At 42.8% G+C, this 24,328-nt stretch overlaps 1 protein-coding gene and 1 pseudogene across 1 annotated transcript in view; one reads left to right on the top strand and one right to left on the bottom strand.

Moving 5' to 3' along the window:
* FBXO42 (F-box protein 42) overlaps positions 1 to 24,328 on the bottom strand; it is a 76,869-nt gene extending 52,541 nt beyond the window's left edge. The window contains exon 1 of the mRNA XM_066270339.1: positions 24,111 to 24,328. The gene's annotated coding sequence lies outside the window, so the exon portion shown is untranslated. The remainder of the gene's footprint in view (positions 1 to 24,110) is intronic.
* LOC136329214 (single-stranded DNA-binding protein 3 pseudogene) lies at positions 12,044 to 12,680 on the top strand (annotated as a pseudogene).

Genomic DNA, 24,328 nt, shown 5'->3' with positions numbered 1-24,328 from the left:
AAAAGTTACTATTTCTCATCTCCCATTGACTATCTTTCCTAATTTATTGACTTTCTCATATTTTTAACCCCTACTCAACTCTAAAATTCAACAAAGTCCAAAAAAAACCAATTCCTTGAGTTTGGCTGCATTTTTCACATTTGAATTAAATACAGCATTTCAAATACATTTGTTCCCCATACAACATCTTGACAAATTGTGAGCCTAGGGTCTGCTTCAGAACAAACTGAACCACATTGGCTGCAAAAGGTTATTTATATTACTTTTTCCCCAAGCAAAATAAATCTGTTTGGCTTAGTAAAACAATTTACTTACTTTCCAAATAATTAGCAAGCCCAAAGAAAGGAACTCACACTTCTGTAATACCCAGCTTGAAGCAATTCTCACCATTCAGCCATTTCACTGTGCACAAAGGCATCAAACCCCATACCCCTGAGGGCGTATCTGCTAACGTGGCCCTGAGCACACATGCCAACAAGAGCACACAGGGCTGGCTCAGATGCAATTCCTCTGTAATTACTCGCCCAGCATCAATTTGTACAGCCCTTCATTTTCACTTCCTTGATTAGGTAATCAAATCACCACTCATATTCCCAGAGGACACAAAGGCATTTTTGAAACAGTTTTCCTTTCATTTTTTCATGCCAAAAGAAGCCCTACATGTAACTGTATTAACAATGAATGTGGTTTTCATTAAAGTCTTTAAAAGAAATCTTCCTCACCTCTCACAGCTCTGTTAGGCCTTCTCAGTTTCCCCAAAGTGAGAACCCACAATCTGAAGTCAATTAACTCGACTACTTGAGGGTACAGACCATCTGCCTGCCTAGACACCTCGTCTCCCTAGGACTAGACATTCAAAGGAGCCAGGGTTTATTAACATTTCTACTCACAAAACCCTTATGCTGACTTCACATTATTTTATAATAGAAATTACATCATTAGTACACGCAGGAAATAGCAGAGCCTACCCATATATGTCACTGGATGTTGCAAACATATTTTATTGGTCAGAATGAATATACTTCTCTGGTCCTTGAATTTTGACCTTTTACGGTGTACACTGGCCTGAGAGTCTGCTGCCAGACTCTGGACCCACTCTCAATGACCCTTTGCTAATTCAAGAGGAATGGTACTGAAGAAACCATTTATTAGGCCCATTAGTGTCTTTTTCTTTGAAAAACTACTATACTACATCCAACTAAATTCAAACCAGCTTTGAAAATCCTTCTGAAATACAAATTAAGGTTAAGATTCTGAGCCCAGGAAATTTGGCTACTGTTTCTAACTGTAATGCTGTGTTACCCAGGGTAGGCAACATAGAGAGTCAAGAGAGGAAAAGCTCTCTACCCCAAAGTAATGAAAGTTTCCTGCTTACTTCATAAAGATTTTGTAAAAATAACAGATTTCAAAAAACTTCTGTGAACTCAGAGAAATGAATTAAATTGTAAAGAATTAAAACTGATGCAAAGAAATTCAAAATGGAAATGAAATAACTGTTTCTCATTTGAATGTAATTGCTAGTCCTAGTATATAATATTTGATTAATGGTGCCTGTGATTTCTATACAACTAGACATTTGACAATCCTCTTGGAGTAAACACATTTTATGAAAATCAGAATATATTTCACTTACCTAAAAGGAAGCTAAAGATTTAAAATGCAATCCACCTTATTCACAATTTCTGCTGTATGTGAAAATACTGTGCTTCTCACATACACTGTAACTCCCATAGGAGTTACAAAAAGAGGCTATGCCACTATTTCCTCTCAAAGCGATTAGCCCAGTAGGAGCCAGCGGCACATAAATAGAGAATACCAACACAGGACAGTTCTGTGGTACAAAATGAGAAGCTTTAATAGTTTAGGAAAGGAAAAGATGGCTTCCAACTAGTTACAGAGATGCAAGCATTTGAGCTTTGAATAAGTAGGATTTCAGACAATAAAATGGGAAAAGGTAAAGGCAGAGGCAGATTAAGGTTGGTTGAGGCTCCAAGTGCAGAAGAAAATATTGAGCTCCTAAGGGCCCAATGAAGGGCCCACCTTTCATTAGAAAAAAGTGTCAAGTTGGGGTTTTGCGGAGCTCAGGGTGCCGCTCAGGGTGCCACTCAGTGCGCCCACCGTAAATACACCTCTGGGTAAAGGAATAAAATATTTTTAAATTACTGTCTCTTGAACCGATACTCTTTGTCACTTAAAGAATCACTGTTAAGACAAAAGGATAAAAACCATTTTTTACAGCCCTGGCTGATTAGCTCAGTAAGTTAGAGCATCATCCCAAAACACTAAGGTTGCAAGTTTGATCCCCAGTCAGGGTGCATATATGAAGCAACCAATGAATGTACAACTAAATAGAACAATGAATGAATGCTTCTCTTTCTCTCTCTCCCTTCCTCTCTCTGTCTCAAGTCAATCAATAAATAATTTTAAAAAAAGAAGCAGCCCTGGCCAGATAGCTCACTTGGTTAGAGCATCGTCCAGAAGCACAGAGGTTGCTGGTTCAATCCCTGGTCTGAGCTCACACAGGAACAGATATCCTGTGTCTCTCTTGCTCTCACAGTAAAAAATAAATAAATACAATAAAATAAACATTAAAAAAAATTTTAAAGAAAAACTATTTTTTATTCTATGGATGTTTTACCACATGCACATACTACTTAATTTTTTTTTTTTTCTGAAGTTGGAAACGGGGAGGCAGTCAGACAGACTCCCGCATGCGCCCGACCGGGATCCACCCGGCACACCCACCAGGAGGCAATGCTCTGCCCATCAGGGGTGTCACTCTGTTGCAACCAGAGCCATTCTAGCACCTGAGGCAGAGGCCACAGAGCCATCCTCAGCGCCGGGCCAACTTTGCTCCAATGGAGCCTTGGCTGCGGGAGGGGAAGAGAGAGACAGAGAGGAAGGAGAGGGGGAGGGGTGGAGAAGCAGATGGGCGCTTCTCCTGTGTGCCCTGGCCGGGAATCGAACCTGGGACTCCCGCACGCCAGGCTGACACTCTACCACTGAGCCAACCAGCCAGGGCCAATATTTTATCTACATTAACAGATGCTTATAATCTGGAGATTCCTTAGTTCCTAACAATCAATGTTTTGACAAAAAAGTCTAGAAACAGAATAATTTGGCATAACTACTGTTATATTAGCAAACTGTGAGCTATTTTGACGAGAAAATTCAGAGAGCTGTTTCTACTCAGCATTCCAAATGTAATAACAGATATCAGCTGCAGTGAGTTTTTAAAAAACTTATCAGTGTGTTATGCAATTAAAATTCCCTTTAATGAAATAGAAAAATAAAGTGTTTCTCCAAACTACTCATCAGTATATTTTATCATTCTTAACAATGGCTCGTATTAAATGAAACCATTTTATGACTACTACAGAGTAGTAGCAGAAATGGACCTGTTCTCTGAGCCATTCTCTATAAATGTTCCAGCCAAAGGATTTGTAATTACTAAGCATAAATGGTCAAGGAAAATGTACTGGTTTCAATCATAAATGGAGATACTCTAGGTTTGGCAAATTCTATATGGTGAACCATACATTCTAGCAAAATGTTTCACTTGGTATAAAAAGTATAATAGAACTGTAATGTCCTTATTTACAATTTATGGGAGCCTGAATTTTTAGATTTTAAGAGAAGATAGTAATAATATACAAAGTGTGCCTGACCATGCAGTGGCACAGTGGATAGAACATCGGCTTGGGATACTGAGGACGCAGGTTAGAAACCCCAAGGTCGCCAGCTTGAGCACAAGCTCACCAGCTTGAGTGCAGAGTTGCTGGCTTGTGCCCAAAGGTCATTGGCTTAAGCCCAAGGTCACTGGCTTGAGCAAGGGGTCACTGGGTCATTTGGAGCCCTTCCAGTCAAGGCACATATGAGAAAGTCATCAATGAACAACTAATGTGCTACAACTATGAGTTGATGCTTCTCATCTCTCTCCCATCCTGCCTATCTCTCCGTCTCTCTCACACACACACACACAAAGTATTCCAATACTAAGAGAACTTTCTTTTAAAATTAGCTTACCCAGTTCTATTTACATCCATTTTTAGAAAATGCAACAGTGCCTGACCAGGCGGTGGTGGCGGCGCAGTGGATAGAGCACTGGACTGGGACGCAGAGGATCCAGGTTTGAAATCCCTAGGTTGCCCTGGCCGGTTGGCTCAGTGGTAGAGCATCGGCCTGGCATGCAGAAGTCCCGGGTTCGATTCTCGGCCAGGGCACACAGGAGAAGCGCCCATCTGCTTCTCCACCCCTCCCCCTCTTCTTCCTCTCTGTCTCTCTCTTCCCCTCCCGCAGCCAAGGCTCCATTGGAGCAAAGATGGCCCGGGCGCTGGGGATGGCTCTGTGGCCTCTGCCTCAGGCGCTAGAGTGGCTCTGGTCGCAACATGGCGACGCCCAGGATGGGCAGAGCATCGCCCCCTGGGGGGCAGAGCGTCGCCCCTGGTGGGCGTGCCGGGTGGATCCTGGTCGGGCGCATGCGGGAGTCTGTCTGACTGTCTCTCCCTGTTTCCAGCTTCAGAAAAATGAAAAAAAAAAAAAAAAAAAAGAATAAATAAATAAATAAAAATTTTAAAAGGATTTAAAAAAAAAGATGAAGTTGACCAGGCGGTAGTGCAGTAGATAGTGTCGGCCTGGGATGCTGAGGACCCAGGTTTGAAACCTCAAGATTGCCAGCTTGAGCGTGGGGTGACCAGCTTGAGTGTGGGGTACCCAGCCTGAGCGTGGGATCATAGACATGACCCCAGCATCGCTAGCTTGAGCCCAAAAGTCGCTGGCTTGAGCAAGGGGTTACTGGGTCAGCTGGAGCCCCCCAGTTAAGGCACATATAAGAAAGTAATCAATGAACTAGGGTGCTGCAACTATGAGTTGATGCTTCTCATCTCACTCCCTCCCTGTCTCTCTCACACTAGAAGAACAACAACAAAAAAAAACAAGATGTAGGCCTGACCTGTGGTGGTGTGGTACAATGGTCCCCAACCTTTTTTGGGCCACGGACCAGTTTAATGTCAGAAAATATTTTCACAGACCAGCCTTTAGGGTGGGACGGATTAATGTATCACGTGACCAAGACAAGCATCAAGAGTGAGTCTTAGACGGATGTAACAGAGGGAATCTGGTCATTTTTTAAAAATAAAACATTGTTGCCTGACCAGGCGGTGGCGCAGTGGATAGAGCGTCAGACTGGGATGCGGAAAGACCCAGGTTCGAGACCCCGAGGTCGCCAGCTTGAGCGCGGGCTCATCTGGTGTGAGCAAAAAGTTCACCAGCTTGGATCCAAGATCGCTGACTCCAGCAAGGGGTTACTCAGTCTGCTGAAGGCCCACGGTCAAGGCACATATGAGAAAGCAATCAATGAACAACTAAGGTGTCGCAACAAAAAACTGATGATTGATGCTTCTCATCTCTCTCCGTTCCTGTCTGTCTGTCCCTATCTATTCCTCTCTCTGATTCTCGCGCTGTCTCTGAAATAAATAAATAAATAAATAAATAAATATTTTTAAAAATTAAAATAAACAAATAAATAAAACATTGTTCAGGCCCTGGCCAGTTGGCTCAGCAGTAGAGTGTCGGCCTGGTGTGCAGGAGTCCCAGGTTCCATTCCCGGCCAGGGCACACAGGAGAAGTGCCCATCTGCTTCTCCACCCCTCCCCCTCTCCTTCCTCTCTGTCTCTCTCTTCCCCTCCCGCAGCTGAGGCTCCACTGGAGCAAAGATGGCCCGGGCACTGGGGATGGCTCTGTGGCCTCTGCCTCAAGTGCTAGAATGGCTCTGGATGCAACAGAGCAATGCCCTGAGGGGCAGAACATCGCCCCCTGGTGGGCATGCCGGGTGGATCCCGGTCGGGCGCATGTGGGAGTCTGTCTGACTGCCTCCCCGTTTCCAGCTTCGGAAAAATGAAAAAATAAATAAATAAATAAATAAAATAAATAAAAATAAAACATTGTTCAGACTTAAATATAAATAAAACAGAAATAATGTAAGTTATTTATTCTTTCTCTGCGCACCGGTACCAAATGGCCCACGGACTGGTACCGGTCCGTGGCCTGGGGGTTGGGGACCACTGGTATAGTGGATAAAGCGTTGGCACAGAATGCTGAGATTGCCAATTTGAAACTCCAGGCTTGCCCAATCAAGGCACAGAAAGGAAGCAACTACTTTGATATCACGCTTCCCACTTCTTCTCCCTCTTTCTCTCCCTCTCTCTCTCTCTCCTCTATCTAAAAATCAATAAAAAAATTTTAAAAACAAGATGTAGTTCGCCCTGGCCAGTTTGCTCAGTGCATACAGCATCAGCCCGGCATAAAGACATCCCAGTTCAATCCCTGGTCCGGGAACACATGAGAAGTGACCATCTACTTCTTCCTCCTCTCCTTTCTCTCTCTTTCTCTCTCTCTCTTCCCCTCCCACAGCCATGGTTCAATTTATTCGAGCACAGCTGGCAGGGGTGCTGAGGATGGCTCAGTTAAGCCTCTGCCTCAGGCACTTAAAATAGCCTGGTTACAAGTGGCCCCAGATGGGCAGAGCATTGGCCCCAGATGGGAGATGCCGGGTAGTTCCCAGTCAGGGCACATGCAGGAGTCTGTCTCTCTGTCTCCCTCTCACTTAAAAAAATTAATAAAAATAAAATAAAATGCCTATATTTTATGCACTCATCTGAATCTCTCACAATTAAAAAAATCTAGATAAACCTGTTAACACTATTTAGACAATATATCAAGATTTCTGCAGGTGAACTTTCATTCTGAGCATGAGCTCACATATTTCACCTAAAACAGTTTCAGCTAGTAGTGCACAGCAAAACCAACCTGCCAAAGGCAGAAAGAACAACCAAATTATTAGGAACTCAGATGAAAAAGGAGGAAATCTTAAGGTTCCAGTTCTTCTCAAATTTTAATGTGAATCTCATTAAACTACACAGTTGGCTTTATTAGGCCTGGAGTCGGATCTTCCTGCAGTCTAACCTTAGTGATACCAATACTGCCAGTTCGTGGACTCTGAGTACCAAGTTCCTAAAGTAACCATTAAAATGCAGCTGGTATTAACACTAGATGATAAAAAAAAAAAGGGAATCAATAGGTATTGAGGGTATGTATCAGGTGTCTTATTTCATATAATCCTACCTTAACTCCATCAGGGACATATTATCAGTCATATATTTTTTTTTCTTCTATTTTTCTGAAGTTGGAAACGGGAAGGCAGTCAGACAGACTCCCGCATGCGCTCAACCGGGATCCACTCGGCATGCCCACCAGGGGGCGATGCTCTGCTCATCTGGGGCGTTGCTCTGTTGCAACCAGGGCCATTCTAGCACTTGAGGCAGAGGCCACAGAGCCATCATCAGCGCCTGGGCCAACTTTGCTCCAGTAGAGCCTTGGCTGTGGGAGGGGAAGAGAGAGACAGAGAGGAAGGAGAGGGGAAGGGGTGGAGAAGCAGATGGGCACTTCTCCTGTATGCCCTGGCTGGGAATCAAACCCGGGACTCCTGAACGCCAGGCCGACGCTCTACCACTGAGCCAACCGGCCAGGGCTTATCAGTCATATTTTACAGATGAGGACAGTGGCGCTCAGCTAAATTAATTTGCTATGATTACATAGCTTTGTAAAAAGAAAAAGAACCAGACATGAACCCAATTTTGTGACTCTATTTTTAAAAGATAGTATAAATCAGTCATTGAAATTAATTTAAAATTATCCTCAACAAAATAATAACATGTCCCATTACATGGTATCTTGCATACAGACTGTCACCTTCACCCATTAGCTCATTCTTCAAAATGTTCTCCCCTTTATTGTGACTCCTGGTCATTGTTATCCACATTTAATAGTGCAGCAAACGCCTACTATCTAACTTCCCTCACTCCGGTCTCTTGCCCCATCAAATCTGTTTTGCAGTCTCTAGGAAGGAGTTCACATAATGTGAGAAATGAGAAGTTTTATAAAAATGCTGTTTCAGGAAGTAAATTCAAAGTATCCTATGATCCCACAATACTCCTATTGAATCTCTATTTGCGTATGGAGCCAGCTTCCACACTGACACACAAAAATATCCTGCAAAGAACATAATACATTTTGACAAGAAGCTGTAAGAAAATGGAAATTTTCAATTCCACTTATATTTTTTTCTGGTGGTGGTCAAAGCAAAGGAATTCATGAAAAGTAAATAATGTCTTGACCACTCCCTATCCCCAGGACCCCTAAAGGACAGTAGTGGCCTGTGTACATGAAGTCAATCTGTTTCACAGCTTACTTGATCATAAAATAATCATCTAGTAGGTAAATTTCCTGGAGATTGTCTCTAAAGATAGGAATAGGTCCAAGAATCTTAATTTTTTTTTAAGTGAATTTATTGGAGTGACACTGGTTAATATAATTATACAGGTGCCCAAATCTACAACATGTCTCTGTAGTGTGTGCACCCGCCCAAGTCAGGTCTTTGCTCATTGCCATTTATCCCTCCTATACCCTAATCCACCTCCCCCCACCTCCGGCAATCACACTGTTGTCTGTGACCATGAGTTTTTTTGTCCTTTTTTACTTAATCCTTCCAATCCCCTCACCCAGCCCACCATCCCAACAGTTGTCAGCCTGTTCTCTATGTATGAATCTGTCCCAATTTTGCTTGTTAGCTCATTTTATTCATGAGATTTCCCATATGAGTGAAATCATATGGTACCTGTCTCTCTCCGACTGGCTTATTTCACTTAGCCTAACACTCTATAGGTCCATCCATGCTGTCGCAAACGGTAAGATTTCTTTCTTTTTTATGGCCGTACAGTATGCCATCCTGTAAATGTACCATTGCTTTTTTATCCACTCATCTACTGATGAGCACTTGGGCTGCTTCCAGATCCTGGCTATTGTAAATAATGCTGCAATGAACAGAGGGGTGCATACATTCTTTCAAATTAGTGTTTCAGGATTCTTAGGATACAGTCCCAGAAATGGGCTCACTGGATCAAAAGGCAGTTCCACTTAAACATTTTTTTTTCCTTGGAAGAGAGGGAGGGGTGTATCAACTCATAATTGCTCACTTTAGTTGTTCACTGATTGCTTCTTCTTATATATGCCTTGATGGGGGGAGGGGTCAAGCCAAGGCAATGAGCCAGTGACCCTGAGATCACGTTGATGATCTCACACTCAAGCCAATGACCCCACACTCAAGCCAGTGACCCTGTGCTCAAGCCGGCAACCCCACACTCAAGCTGGAAAGCTTGTGCTCAAGTTGGAGGAGCCCACACTCAAGCTAGTGACCTTAAGGTTTCAAACTTGAGTGCTCAGCATCATAGGTTGGTGCTCTATCAACTGCATCACCACCAATCAGGCCCATTTTTAATTTTTTGAGGCAACCCCATACTGCTTTCCATAGTGGCTGTACCAATCTGCATTCCTACCAACAATGCATGAGTGTTCCCTTTTCTCCACACCCTCACCAACCCTTGTTTGTTGATTTATTGATGATAGCCATTCTGACAGGTATGAGGTGATATTTCATTATGGTTTTAATTTACATTTCTCTGATGACTAGTTACATGGAGCACCTTTCATATGTCTATTTGCCATCTGTATGTCCTCTTTAGAAAAGTATTTATTCAGGTCTTTTGCCCCCCTCCCTTTTTGTGGCAAAGACAGAGAGAGTCAGGGAGAGGGACAGATAGGGACTGACAGACAGGAAGGGAGAGAGATGAGAAACATCAATTCTTCGTTGCAGCTCCTTAGTTGTTCATTGATTGCTTTCTCATATGTGCCTTGACCGGGTGACCCCTTGCTCAAGCCAGCAACGTTGTGCTCAAGCTGGTGGCTTTGCTCAAACCTGATGAGCCTGCGCTCAAGCTGGCAACTTCAGGGTCTCGAACCTGGGTTCTCCACATCCCAGTCCAACACTCTATCCACTGCACCACTGCCTGGTCAGGCTCTTTTGCCTATTTTTTAATTGGATTGCTTTTTATTGGTGTTGAGTCTTATAAAGGAATCTTAATTTTTTTAACAAGCACCACAGCAGATCCAAGTTCAGAAACCTTCAGTAATACTTCTAAAACAGAGCTTATGTTCTCATTTATAGTTTTCCTATGCCGTGCAACAGGTTTAAATATAGCCAATAAAGCTTCCAGGAAAATATCAAATATTATAGCAGAAAGTGTTTAAAATTATGAAACTGAACCCATCCATTAAAAGGACCTAGAAATACTGAAGCCCCAACAACAATGAGCTCTGTTTCTAATAGCATTTCCTGTAAAAAAACAAGGTCTTCCTAGAAAAATGACTGACTTCAGGTCAAGGAGGAGAGTACAGATTAACCTGAGATATCCTGCTGTGACAGAAAACAACCCAAAGACCAATGGGGGCATGTCAAAAGGACACAACACCAGCTTGAAAGAGAGACTTATACTAGCCAAAGGTCAGCATCAAAAATACTAATGGCTATAATTAAGTGTAAAATAATGAATGACTAAAAATTGACATGCCTATAGCAATACAAAAAATAGCAAAGGAACTCATTTGCAACCACTGAAATGACAATTCTTTACTAAGAAAATTTACAATGAAAAACAGAATTAGCCGGGTGGATCCTGGTCGGGCACATGCAGGAGTCTGTCTGACTGTCTATCCCCGTTTCCAGCTTCAGAAAAATACAAAAGAAAAAAGAAAAAACAGAATTATACTACCATATTAGGAATGATTGTTAATAGCTCATTCTCAATTAATATCTTGCCAGCTAATAAACACAGAAGGAATCTTTTGCAACCTCCAATGAAACAACTAATTTGGGTAAGGCTCATTAACGGATGCTCAAACCAACAGGTAAAATATGGTTGAGAAACAGAATAATTACATTGTGTTAAACTGCCACCCAAATCCTGGCCAGATGGCTCAGTTGGCTGGAACATCATCCGGAAGCACAGAGGCTGCCGGTTCGATCCTCAGTGAGGGCATATACAGGAACAGATCAGTATCTCTGTCACTCTCTCTCTCTCCCTTCCTCTCTCTAAAATCAATAAAATAAGCATTTAAAAAATTAAAATTAAAAAAATAAACTGCCAGCCTGACCAGTGGTGGCGTGGTGGATAATGTGTCGACCTGGAACACTGAGGTCACCGGTTTAAAACCCGGAGCTTGCCTGGTCAAGGCACATACGGGACTTGATGCTTCCTGCTCCTCCCACCTCATCTCTCTCTCTCTCTCTCTGCTCTTCCCACCTCGTCCGTCTGTCTGTCTGTCTGTCTGTCTGTCTCTCTCTCTCTCTCCTCTCTGAAATGAGTAGATAAAATCTAAAAAAAAAAGAAGGTGAGCAAACATTCTTTGCCTGACCCGTGTGATGCAGTGGGTAAAGCGTCAACCTAGAATGAATGCTAAGGCCGATGGTTCGAAACCTTGGGCTTGCCTGGTCAAGGCACATACATGAAGCAACTACTATAAATTGATGCTTCCTGCTCCTTCCTCCACATTTCTCTCTATCCTCCCTCTAAAATCAATAAATAAAATCTTTAAAAATAATAATAATAAATAATAAGTAAACTGCTGTCCACAGATTATTTGATCATTGTAATGAAAAAAATCTGACATCAAGTATGATCTGAGTATACAGTGTCACAAAGGACCACAAATGTGAACATTACTAAGCCTTCATTCTTGTCTTAAAAGAGGATAAAGGAAGGAGTTAAATGATATAAGGAAATATTGAGACAAGTCAAGAATGTCAAAAATTCTACCAGAGAACCAGACCAGTCTCTTCAAAGTCAATGTCACTGAGGAAAAGCAAAATAAAGAGAGCTGTCTTAGATTAAGAAGCAAAATCTAGGGTCTCTGGGCCTCATTTCCCCTATCTCTGAGAAGGAGCTACCTCCTTCTCTGTTCCCCTTTAAAAAGGACCTCTCATTGTTACAGGATTTTAGCTAATATGTTGCTGGGTCCCCACAGTTTGGGGATGGGGGCAAAATGTTAATCTCCATGAGGCAAAAGAGAGATAGACTTGGGGTTTGGTATTAAGAGGGCGGGGCACTGCCGCCTCTGAGAGCCTCCGGGAGAAGTTCCTGGGACACAGCCACTGCTGCCCAATTCCATGGATCCCACCTGACAAGGGCACCCCAACATGGGAGGATCAATGCAGAGAATGAACCCTCCCCAAGGCATAGGCCCATGGGGCCCGGCCCACAGAATTACGGCAGCAGCATGAGCCCACCACCCAACTCCCTCGACCCCGCCATGCCTGGGATTAACATGGGCCCAGGAGCTGGCAGACCCTGGCCCAATCCTCACAGTGCTAACTCAATTTCATACTCCTCCTCATCACCCGGTACCTATGTGGGACCCCCTGGCGGAGGTGGTCCACCAGGAACACCCATAATGCCTAGTCCTGCAGATTCAACAAATTCCAGTGACAACATCTACACGATTAATCCGGTGCCACCTGGAAGCAGCCGGTCCAACTTCCCCATGGGTCCAGGCTCGGAAGGCCCGATGGGCGGCATGGGCGGGATGGAGCCATACAACATGAACGGATCGTTAGGGTCAAGTGACATAGATGGATTTCCAAAAAATTCTCCTAACAATATAAGTGGCATTAGCAATCCTCCAAACACCCCTCAAGACGACAGCGAGCTAGGAAGGAACTTCCTCCACTCCTTCCAGAACGACAATTATTCTCCAAGCATGACGATGAGTGTGTGATTACCCCTCCTCTTCTCCGAGATGCTGAGAGCCAGCATTGCAGGCAGGAAGATGCCAGATATTACGCAAGAAGAAGTGAGGTGTCATTACCCAGGAGCTGGGGGAGGCACATCTCCCAGCTCCCCCTCCATCCCCACCCTCCTCTCTACTCCCCCCACCTTCTCCAATTTTAGTTTCATGCAATAAAAAGGCCAAACTTTTTATTCCATAAAACATGAAGGACAGAACTCAAAATAAAAATATATTTCAAGTCCAAAAAAAAAGCAGCAGCAAAATCTAAATAACAGCCAAATGCAATTTGAAAATCCTGATTGGATCCTGGTTTACACTCTTTAATTCTATGCACTTGCTATTCCTTCTGTCCCCAAAACTTAGCATTAAACATCTTGCCTTGTGTTTTTCAGCCTGAACATTACCTTCTCACTGAGGCCTTCTCTAACCCACCAATCTCAATTACAGTCATGTGCTGCATAACGCCATTTCCGTCAAGGATGGACCACATATGCGACAACAGTATACCAGAAAGCCTTGGTCTATAGCTAGCTATACCATCCAGATTTGCGTTAACCACAGTCTATGATGTTTGTATAACAAAATTGCCTAATGACACATTTCTCAGAATGTATCCCCATTGTTAAGCTGTGCATGACTGTAATTAGTCTTCCCTTTCTGACCCATGTCATTATCACATCTTGTTTTCTTTGTAGTACCTATTATTATCTGAAATTTTATTCATTCATTAATTGCTTTCTCCAATCTCAAACTAAGATCCAGGAAATGAGAGACCTTGCCTATTTTTGTCCTCAGTATCTCGAACACCTTAAACTGTGCCTAGCACAAAGTAGCATCCAATAAATGTTTGTTGAATGAATGGACCAATGAAACAAATTGGCAAGAAAATTCAACAGCCACTTGAGATCATGTAATGCTTCAGAAAGCTCATGAGAAACATCAACCCATAAGAATCAAAAGTACAGCCCTGGCCTGACCAGGTGGTGGCGCAGTGGATAGAGTGTCGGACTGGGATGCGGAAGGACCCAGGTTCGAGACCCCGAGGTCGCCAGCTTGAGCGCGGGCTCTTCTGGCTTGAGCAAAGAGCTCACCAGCTTGGACCCAAGGTCGCTGGCTCCAGCAGGGGGTTACTCGGTCTGCTGAAGGCCCACGGTCAAGGCACATGTGAGAAAGCAATCAATGAACAACTAAGAAGTCGCAACTTGCAACGAGAAACTGATGATTGATGCTTCTCATCTCTCTCCGTTCCTGTCTGTCTGTCCCTATCTCTGCCTCTGTAAAAAAAAAAAAAAAAAAAAAAAGTACAGCCCTGGCCGGTGGGCTCAGTGGTAGAGCGTCGGCCTGGCATGCGGGGGACCCGGGTTCGATTCCCGGCCAGGGCACACAGGAGAAGCACCCATTTGCTTCTCCACCCCCCACCTCCTTCCTCTCTGTCTCTCTCTTCCCCTCCTGCAGCCAAGGCTCCATTGGAGCAAAGATGGCCCGGGCGCTGGGGATGGCTCCTTGGCCTCTGCCCCAGGCGCTAGAGTGGCTCTGGTCACGGCAGAGCGATGCCCCGGAGGGGCAGAGCATCGCCCCCTGGTGGGCAGAGCGTCGCCCCTGGTGGGCGTGCCGGGTGGATCCCGGTCGGGCGCATGCGGGAGTCTGTCTGACTGTCTCTCCCCGTTTCCAGCTTCAGAAAAATACGAAAAAAAAAAAAATAATAATAATAAAAAAAAAAGAATCAAAAGTACAGCCTGACCTGTGGTGGCGCAGTGGATAAAGCGTCTACCTGGAAATGATAAAGCGTCTACCTGGAAATGCTGAGGTTGCCGGTTTGAAACCCTGGGCTTGCCTGGTCAAGGCACATATGGGAGTTGATGCTTCCAGCTCCTTCCCCTTCTCTCTATCTCTCTCTCCTCTCTCTCTCTCATCTCTAAAATGAATTAAAAATAAATAAATAAATAAATAAATAAATAAGAATCAAAAGTACAGTAAGTTCTGCCCTGGCCAGATAGCTTGGTTGGTTAAAGCATCGTCCTGAAGCACAGAGGATGCCGGTTCAATCCCCAGGCAGGGCACACACAGGAAACACACAGATGTTTCTATCTGTTTCTCCCTTCCTCTCTCACTGAAATTAAAAATAAAAAAGTGCAGTGAGTTCTCAATGTCATCAATAGGTTCTGTGACTTTAAACAAAAAAGTATATAACAGCCCTGGCCGGTTGGCTCAGTGGTAGAGCGTCGGCCTGGCGTGCAGGAGTCCCGGGTTGGATTCCCGGCCAGGGCACACAGGAGAAGCGCCCATCTGCTTCTCCACCCCCCCTTCTTCCTCTCTGTCTCTCTCTTCCCCTCCTGCAGCCGAGGCTCCATTGGAGCAAAAAAAAAAAAAAAGATGGCCCGGGAGCTGGGGATGGCTCCTTGGCCTCTGCCCCAGGCGCTAGAGTGGCTCGAGAGAGAGCGACGCCCCCTGGTGGGCGTGCCAGGTGGATCCCGGTTGGGCGCATGCGGGAGTCTGTCTGACTGCTTCCCCGTTTCCAGCTTCGGAAAAGAAAAAAAAAAAAAAAGTATATAACAAAACCTATCTTACCATAGTGCTAATAGATATAAACAAAAGTGAAGTTCCTATAGCAACTCATCAACAATATATGGAAACAATGTTGTACAAAATGTCAATAACCTACTATATATGCTGAATAAATGTTTGAATATCTAATATGTAAGCAATAAAAGTGCCTGTAAGGCACTAAAAATATTACATATGAAGTATACTGCATGATATAGCCTTTTAAAGCTATTGGGCAGAAATTAATTAGCACAGAAATTTTCTTTTAGGACATAAACTTTAACCTAATTATGTGAGTGCAACAGTGGTTACCTGATAGAGCATACAGGAGACACTACAGAGCTGGACAGAGTAGTTAAATGGAAAAAAAAAATGCCCTTCTACCTAGGAAGATAAATGTTCCAGTTATCTGGATGAAAATGATATATATGGGAGGCAGTGAGACTATCCTGACACAAACAGACCGCATGACAGGTGTCATGGAAAATAAGGCTGGAAATGTACAATGAGGGCCATATGGAAAACTTCCAAGATAAGTAGGGGAGATAGGCAATAATGAGTTACCCAAAGTTCTTAATCAGAGGAGAAAGCATTAAGATGATAGTCCTTTAAGACTGGTCTGTCATAAACTATCACTTCAATCTTAAGCATTTCCAAAGATTACCAAGGAGAAAAACTCAAATAATAGCAGCCACTGTTTATGGAGTGTTTACCACGTGTTAGGCCTTTAGTTAAATACTTCATACAGGCCCTGGCCGGTTGGCTCAGTGGTAGAGCGTCAGCCTGGTGTGCAGAAGTCCCGGGTTCGATTCCCGGCCAGGGCACACAGGAGAAGCGCCCATTTGCTTCTCCACCCCTCCCCCTCTCCTTCCTCTCTGTCTCTCTCTTCCCCTCCTGCAGCGAGGCTCCATTGGAGCAAAGATGGCCCAGGCGCTGGGGATGGCTCCTTGGCCTCTGCCCCAGGCGCTAGAGTGGCTCTGGTCGCAACAGAGTGACGCCCCGGAGGGGCAGAGCGTCGCCCTCCTGGTGGGCGTGCCCAGTGGATCCCGGTTGGCCGCATACGGGAGTCTGTCTGACTGTCTCTCCCTGTTTCCAGCTTCAGAAAAAGAAAAAAAAAAAGAAAAGGAAACAAATAAATAAATATTTCATACATATGTCATGAAGTAGGACTTGTAACTTCCATTTTGAAAATGAAGGAGACTGAGATCACATAACTAGCAAATAGCAGAGCACTGGCAGTAAGACCACCTAAGAACTTTAATACTGACTCAGTCTGCCTTCAGCTCATAAAAGTTTGGTCTAGAGTCATGGCAGCAACTATCATAAGGAACAGGGAAATCTGAGGGATACTGAAAAGGTAATACAGAACTACGTGGCAGGATACAAGAGGAAAAAGTATTAAAAAAATTATTCCCAGTTTTATGGTCTATCAGACCAAAATAAAATCATTCTATCTACGGAGATGGGAATATTAAAAGGGGAACTTCATTGATGAAGGTTTTTATCTTAAGGTTGGAGAGATGAAATAGTGAACTCAGTTGTGAATACCTGGACAGCTGAGTTATATGATATGCTCTATTAACATCGCTGGGAAACCAGAAGCATAAAGGAAAAATCCCGTTAGATGGATTTAAGAGATATCAGAGCAGTACTGTCAAATGAAGACACGAATAAGACCAACTCTCCCATCAAGGACAGAGAGAGCAGCACAGGAGAAAAAGAAAGCATGTACTCTTGATTCAGGACAGGTATGCCGCTGGGACTACACTATAAGGAAGCTAGGAGATAAGTTCCCCTTGTCCCAGTTTAATGTCCCATAAAACATTAATAATGTTTAAAATTTGAGTGTTTACCATGTGCTAGGCAATATACTAAGAAGTTCACATGCATTTCCACATTTAATTTTCCTATAATATAGATATCATTATCCTCATTTTATGTATGAAAAAACTGAGACTCAGAGAAACTAAGGCCCATAACCAAGGAAAGTAGCAAAACTAGGGTATGAGCCTGGGTCCACCTAGGGCCAAAGCTTATCTTAATTACTATATTAAAATAAGTGATATCAAGCCACATAGAATATGTAAACCATTGTTACCTTTTAAAAAGATTATGGTAATATATACACAATATAAAATGTTATTTTAACCATTTTTAAGTATGTAGTTCAGTGGCATTAAGCACATTCACGTTGTTGTGCAACCATCACTACCAACCATCTCCAGAACTTTGTCACTATCCCAAGCTGCAAGTCCATACCCATTAAACACTAACTCCCCATTCCGTCCTCTCCCCTGCAACTACCATTCTACTTCCTGTCACTATGAAGGGGACTATTCCAGGTACCTCATGTAAGTATAATCATACAATATTGGTTCTTTTGTGTCTGGCTTATTTCACCTAGCATACTGTCTTTAAGATTTCATTATCATTAAGTTACTTTTTTAAGTTACTTTTTTTTTTAACATTTTTTTTTATTTATTCATTTTTTTCAGAGAGGAGAGGGAGAGACAGAGAGAGAGAAAGGAGAGACAGAGAGAGAAGGGGAGGAGGAGCTAGAAGCATCAACTCCCATATGTGCCTTGACCAGGCAAGTCCAGGGTTTCGAACCGGCGACCTCAGCATTTCCCGGTCGACGTTTTATCCACTGCGCCACCACAGGTCAGACTTTAAGTTACTTTTTTTAAGTTAAATAAAATTTGAAATTCTAACCCACCTGTCATTATGCATCTTTATAGGAATTATCTTCCAAAATTCCATTATGATGATTTATGAATCACACTTTTAGAAAATAAAACTGTTTACACTGAGAAAAAGGGGAGAGATGAGAACGATAAGACAAATCAAAATTTGAAGGACACACAGGAACATAAAACTTTAGATGCATTCATTAATAAAGAAGAAAACAGCTTTTGCTTGATCTTGACTAGATCAAAGGGTTTATTTGGAAAGATGTTATTAAATATATCAAAGCAAAAGCTAAGAAAGCAGTCCTGCCAACACAACATTGCTTGATCCCAAGACAAGACACAACACTGTTGTGTGACCAGGTGGTGGCACAGTGAGTGGATAGAGCAACCTGGGATGCTGAGGACCCAGGTTTGAAACCCCAAGGTAGCTGGATTGAGTGTGGGGTCATTGGCTTGAGCATGGGATTACTGACATGATCCCATGGTTGCTGACTTAAGCCCAAGGTTGCTGGCTTGAGCAAGGGTCACTGTCACAGCAAGAGCCAGTGGGGCAAGGCACATATAAGAAGCAACCAATAAACAACTAAAGTGGCACAACCATAAGTTGATATTTCTCATTTCTCTCCCTTCCTGCCTGTTTCTCTCTCTCTCGCTCCCTCCCTCTCTCTAAAAAAAAGACAAGACACTGTTGCTTTTTTACAAGAGAGAGCAAGACTACTAGTTTAAAAAAAAAAAGCACTGGCTGGATAACTCTATTGGTTAGATCCCCAGTCAGGGCACATATAGAACAGACTGACGTTCTTGTCTGTCTATCTCTCCCCCACCCTTTCCTGTCTCACAAAAATCAATAAACTTAAAAATAAATAAAAAAGTCCCTAGCCGGAAAGCTCAGTTGGTTAGAGCATTATCTGAAAGCGCAGAAGTTGCTGGTTCAATTCCCAGTCAGGGCACATAGAGGAATAGCTCGATGTTCCTGTATTTCTCACTCTCTTTCCCTCTCCCTTCCTCTCACACTAAAATCAATAAATAAAAATTAAAAATAAATTTTAAGAAAGGTCCTGCTGGTTGGCTCAAGGGACAGAGCGGCGACCAAGCCTGCAGACATCCCAGGTTCAATCCTTAGGGCACACATGAGAAATGACCATCTGCTTCTCTTCCCCTCCTTTTCCCCCTTGTCTCTCTCTTCCTTTCTCACGGTCAGTGGCTTGGTTGTTCTGAGCATAAGACTCAGGCACTGAGGTTACCTCCATTGATTTAAGCATTGGTCCCCCAGACAGTGGTTGCCGGGTGGATCCCAGTCTGGTGCATGCAGGATTCTGTTTATCTCCTCTCCTCTCGCTTTAAGAAAAAAAAAAGGCCCTAGTCGATTGGCTCAGTGGTAGAGCGCTGACACGGTGTGTGGATGCCCAGGTTCAACTCCCAGTCAGGGCACACAGGGGAAGCAACCATTTCTCCTCCCGCAGCCATGGCTCAACTGGTTCAAGTGCATCGGCCTCACCCAGGGGGATCCCAGTTGTAGCCCATGCAGGAGTTTGTCTCTCTATCTCCCCTCCTCTCACTTGGAAAAGAAGGAGAAAAAAAAGTTAATTAAATAAAATTTTAAGAGCTTTATGAATACTGAAATAAAAGGATAAATTCAATTTTCCTTTGACTTCCCCTGAAAAGCCAGCAGAGAGAGACATTTAGTAAAACTATATTGATAAATTCATAATTAACATCAATCTTTCTCCAAATAATGAGCCAAGAGGTTCATTCCAGAAAAAATTCCTTGTTCTCCAAATCACAACACAAATTTAAAATGAAAATAATAAAAGAAACATAAACTTGGATAATTATGCCATACTCGTGAATTTCTTGGAGTAGCTGAAATAAAAAATATTCTAAATATTCAATATTCTAAGGGAATATTATTAGTTAAAACTAAAACTTGTTTGCCTTCACATAAATTAAATGAACTGCCTCAAATCTATATATTCCAAGACAAGAAAAAATAAGTTATTGTCTAAGCTAAATTACTGTCTAGAGTAATAAAACTTTTCAAATAACTATTACTTTATATAATAATATTCATACATTTATCATATTTATATACACAGTGTGTCCGTAAAGTCATGGTGCACTTTTGACCGGTCACAGGAAAGCAACAAAAGATGATAGAAATGTGAAATCTGCACCAAATAAAAGAAAAACCCTCCCAGTTTCTGTAGGATGATGTGGCAGCATGTGCACATGTGCAGATGATGACGTAACACTGTGTATACAGCGGAGCAGCCCACGGCCATGCCAGTCGAGATGTGGACAGTACAGAGGAAAGTTCAGTGTGTTCTGTGGCTCACTAAATCCAAATCTGTGACCAAAGTGCAATGTGAATATCGGCGCGCTTATAACGAAGCGCCACCACATAGGAATAACATTACTCAGTGGGATAAGCAGTTGAAGGAAACCAGCAGTTTGGTGGAGAAACCCCGTTCTGGTAGGCCATCAGTCAGTGACGAGTCTGGAGAGGCTATACGGGATAGCTACCTAAGGAGCCCTAAAAAATCTGTGCGTGAACCCACATTGAACTGCACTGAATAGGTATGAAGCTGGGAGAGTTTTCCTTTTATTTGGTGCAGATTTCACATTTCTATTGTCTTTTGTTGCTTTCCTGTGACTGGTCAAAAGTGCACCATGACTTGACGGACACATTGTATATAAATAAGCATCAAAGTACCACAAGACACTTCCACCTTTGAAGCAACACATAGAAGAGCAACTCTGGAAAATTGTAAAAAAAACTAGAGAGAAAACTTTACAAATTAAAAAGTAGAAATATAAAACAGGAATATCAGAATTCAAAATAAATGTGCTTTCCAACAGACACATGAGCAAGGAAAGGCAAAATTAAACTAGTCATAATTTTACAAGACATGTAGAAGAATATCACAAGAAACAATTTTTAAAAAGAGGCTGTATTACAAGCATGATACTGGGTGGTTTTTAAATTACTTGTCTGTAGGTCATAGCCTTCTACATGGTAACAATCTATCACACTATAGAAAATGAACAAACACATCACCTTCACTTTTCTGTCAACCACATTCATTTTCAGTTAAGACACAGATTGCACACGTTCAACTAATACTGAATCACTTAAAGGTTCCATTCAATCCAAAAACTCATAAGATTTTTGCAATATACACAACATAAAAATTAGTTATAAAACTACTACAGCGCTAAGAATAGGAACTTGTAATGGGATACATAAGTTATTACCAGATACTAAGCAATCTCAATTCACATAAATAGATTCTACAAAGTAGTTTAATTCTAACTTAATGGTCAGTTTTACCCAAAAAGGACAAGGACCTTCTCATTTTATTTATTATTGGGAGAAATAAGACAGTACTAATAACCATTTACAGTCAATCTAAGTGAGTGATAACTAAACATTAACTAAATGTGATCAAATTAAAATCAAACAGTGCTTCTGGTAGTTTACCAGTTTACAAAACAACAACAAAAGCATCACCACTCTAAATTAACACCACTGAGTAATCTGAGATATTTTAATTGCAGCTGTAATGTTTGTGTTAGTTGCCTGTGCGTATGACTCACTCTCAGATATGTTCTCCCAAGACTCCTGGATTTTTGAGAATGCAGAAACCATAACTGGGGCATACTGTGTGGGAAGTGTCATGACTATGAATGAATAAAAGGGAAAAAGAACTCATGATAAAAATTTTATGTAAGTTTTTATAAAAGCACTTCACTCACAAGAGGCAGATTTTTCTTCAGAATAAAAGAGAAGATGGGGAAGCTATCCTGGCACTGAGAACCTTTGGTTGGTTGGATTCAGGGCACTTCTTCACTACAATAGACAGTACTTAACTGGTTTCCTTGTCTGGCTACCCAACCAGACAGTGGGCAGCCTGAGACCAAAAGCTGTCTGTCTTAGAATCATTAGTACCTACTTCCCAAAATACCCAGCACACAAAGGGCCCTAGATAGGTATTTTCATAAAATTGATTACTGTATAATCACTCTTACATTTACCTTTTATTTTACAATGCAGTTTTACAAACATTATTTCTTTTGATCCACAAAACAGTCTTGTAAAGTGGGAAGGGCATTATTTAACCAAATGGCTTGCGGTTTTATAGAATTGTTAATTCACTAACCTAAACAACCCTGAAATCACAAAGATAATCACATATTTGTTCACCACAGTGATAACATCTCCTAGGAACCTCAATATTCTGGTAAAACCCAGAGGTCTTGCTGGCATTTTCTGTTTCTCTTCATAATAGGCAGGAATCACACAGCTCTGAATTTTACAGAATGGTTTTAAATATATAAAGCAGTGTTAAATGAAAGTTCTTCTAGAAATCAGGCATTAAGAAGCATCCTTAGCTATTTTCCTGATCCTGTTCTTTCTGTGACTCTGAGAAAGAACTACGAAAGGCAAAATGCTGGAGTGAATGATGTCATGGATGTCATGAAATTGCATCAATACCTGATGATGATTTAGCACAACAATGCAATACATTATGCCAAAAAGCATAATGTCAAACCACCAGAATGTTTTACTGCATGAATTTCATGACTCTTTATTATTAGCAAATTGAAATACAGAGTGGCTCTCCAATTTTCTATGACAAAGAAGTTGATTCAGGTTTATATCCTTAGCAGAGGCACTAAGAAAAATCAAATCTCTATGGAGATGGCTTTAAGAAAAGGTAAAATAGTTAAAAGAATTAGCTGATACTAAATGAAACAGTTGTCATTTTAACAATTAAAAGCTTTTTTAAATAGACAAGACATCCATGGTCAATGTAGACTGAGTAATATATTTCTACTGGGCTTGTCAAAAGCAAACAGTTACAGTGTATAAAACAACAACATACAAATGAAAGGATATCCATTCAAATTATACACATGAATATGCTCAAAGTTAGGAACGTTGACAGAGAGCATCACTATTCATTGTATGAGCTACATAGTGAATTTTAAATGTTCAAATCTAAATGATGCTGTGCCCTCTTAAATTTTCCCTGTCTCCTTTAAACCCACATGATGTCATCATTTTTAAGCACAGCAAAACAAATTTAAGTTTCAAAAGGTATTTGGTGTGTCCAACCCAAAGACATCACCTCTACAATTCCCCCTAGCACAATTCCAACTGAAGCCATCATTCCTGAAGAACCAGACCACAAGATTTCAAATTGACTTCCCTAGTGAGAGAAACTAAATCAGTCTTTTTTATGAGTATTTGAACAACAAAAAGTTGTTCTCAAAAAAAAAAAAAAAGAACAAGCATAGCACGATGTCTCTGCCAGCAAGTGAGAAATGGTAACGTGTCTGAATCTTCATCCAGAGCAATCAAAATCCTACCACAGAAAAGTTCAAAAGCTTAGCAATTAAGGAATGAAGCTTTTATTTTCCTACAAAATTCGGGAGTCTTGACAGACAAAAGCAACTGGCTATTCCGAATGTTAACAATCCAAAAGCGTCAAACAATCGAGGACTTCATTAGCACCGAAATTACTCTGCAGAAACTATTAAGATCCCCCCCCCACTTCGTTTACAAATTCATTCCCACCCTCCACCGTTTCCTTTCACAATTCTCACCAGAAGGCTTCCACAGTCACAACGTGGACTGCTGTCTCCACCAAGGAGATCCCCAGTTCCCACTTCGCAGGGGGAACACTCAAAAAGCTATGGGGGTAGGAAAGGCTACTTGTGTTTTATTTTTTAGGCCAATTCCAAAATTGTCCCTTTTGCAGCTGCGGCTTCAGCGATGCTGGCCCCTCGCCGCAGCCCCAAATTTGGAGGGCACAGGATTCGGGCTTCTCTCGAAAGGCGTTCAAGATTCGATGGCGGAAAAAGATGACCTGACATCCCTACAGCCATCCTCGCCCAGGTCACACACCCCTTCGTGGCCCCGGTGAAGGGATGAGAACCGCCCTGCTTGAAGAGAGGGGCCGGGTTCACTCCCATCCCAATGGCTGGCGGGGAAGGGGCTCTCCTCCTCCTTGCCTAACCCAGGGAGGCCGAGGATGACGACAGCAAAGGGTCCAGTCCAGCCGGCACCGACCACCGCGCAGGGTGCAGGGCCTGCGCGGGACCCGGGGCGCCCACTCCCCGCTGCGGGCCCGTGGCATAAAGGGCAGGAGGCGCCAGCTCCCCGCCGCGGCCGGGGATGGGGAGAGACCTCACCTGGCCCAGCCCGCGCCACGCTCTCAGGTTAGCTCCGCTGACGACAGCGGCGAGGGAGCCGGGGCAGGACCAGAGCAGAGGCGCTGCGCCTCAGGCCGCGCTTGCCGCACTAAGGGATCCTCACAGCTGGCCGGACCCCGAGCCGCCTGGAGCCGCCATCTTCCTCCACTCAAACGCCGCCGCCGGGTCTGCTCTGGCCTGGAGAAGACAGCGCGGAG

This window comes from Saccopteryx bilineata, chromosome 3, assembly GCF_036850765.1.
Source record: "Saccopteryx bilineata isolate mSacBil1 chromosome 3, mSacBil1_pri_phased_curated, whole genome shotgun sequence".
Lineage (NCBI taxonomy): Eukaryota > Metazoa > Chordata > Mammalia > Chiroptera > Emballonuridae > Saccopteryx > Saccopteryx bilineata.
This window is presented reverse-complemented; position numbering and strand designations above follow the sequence as displayed.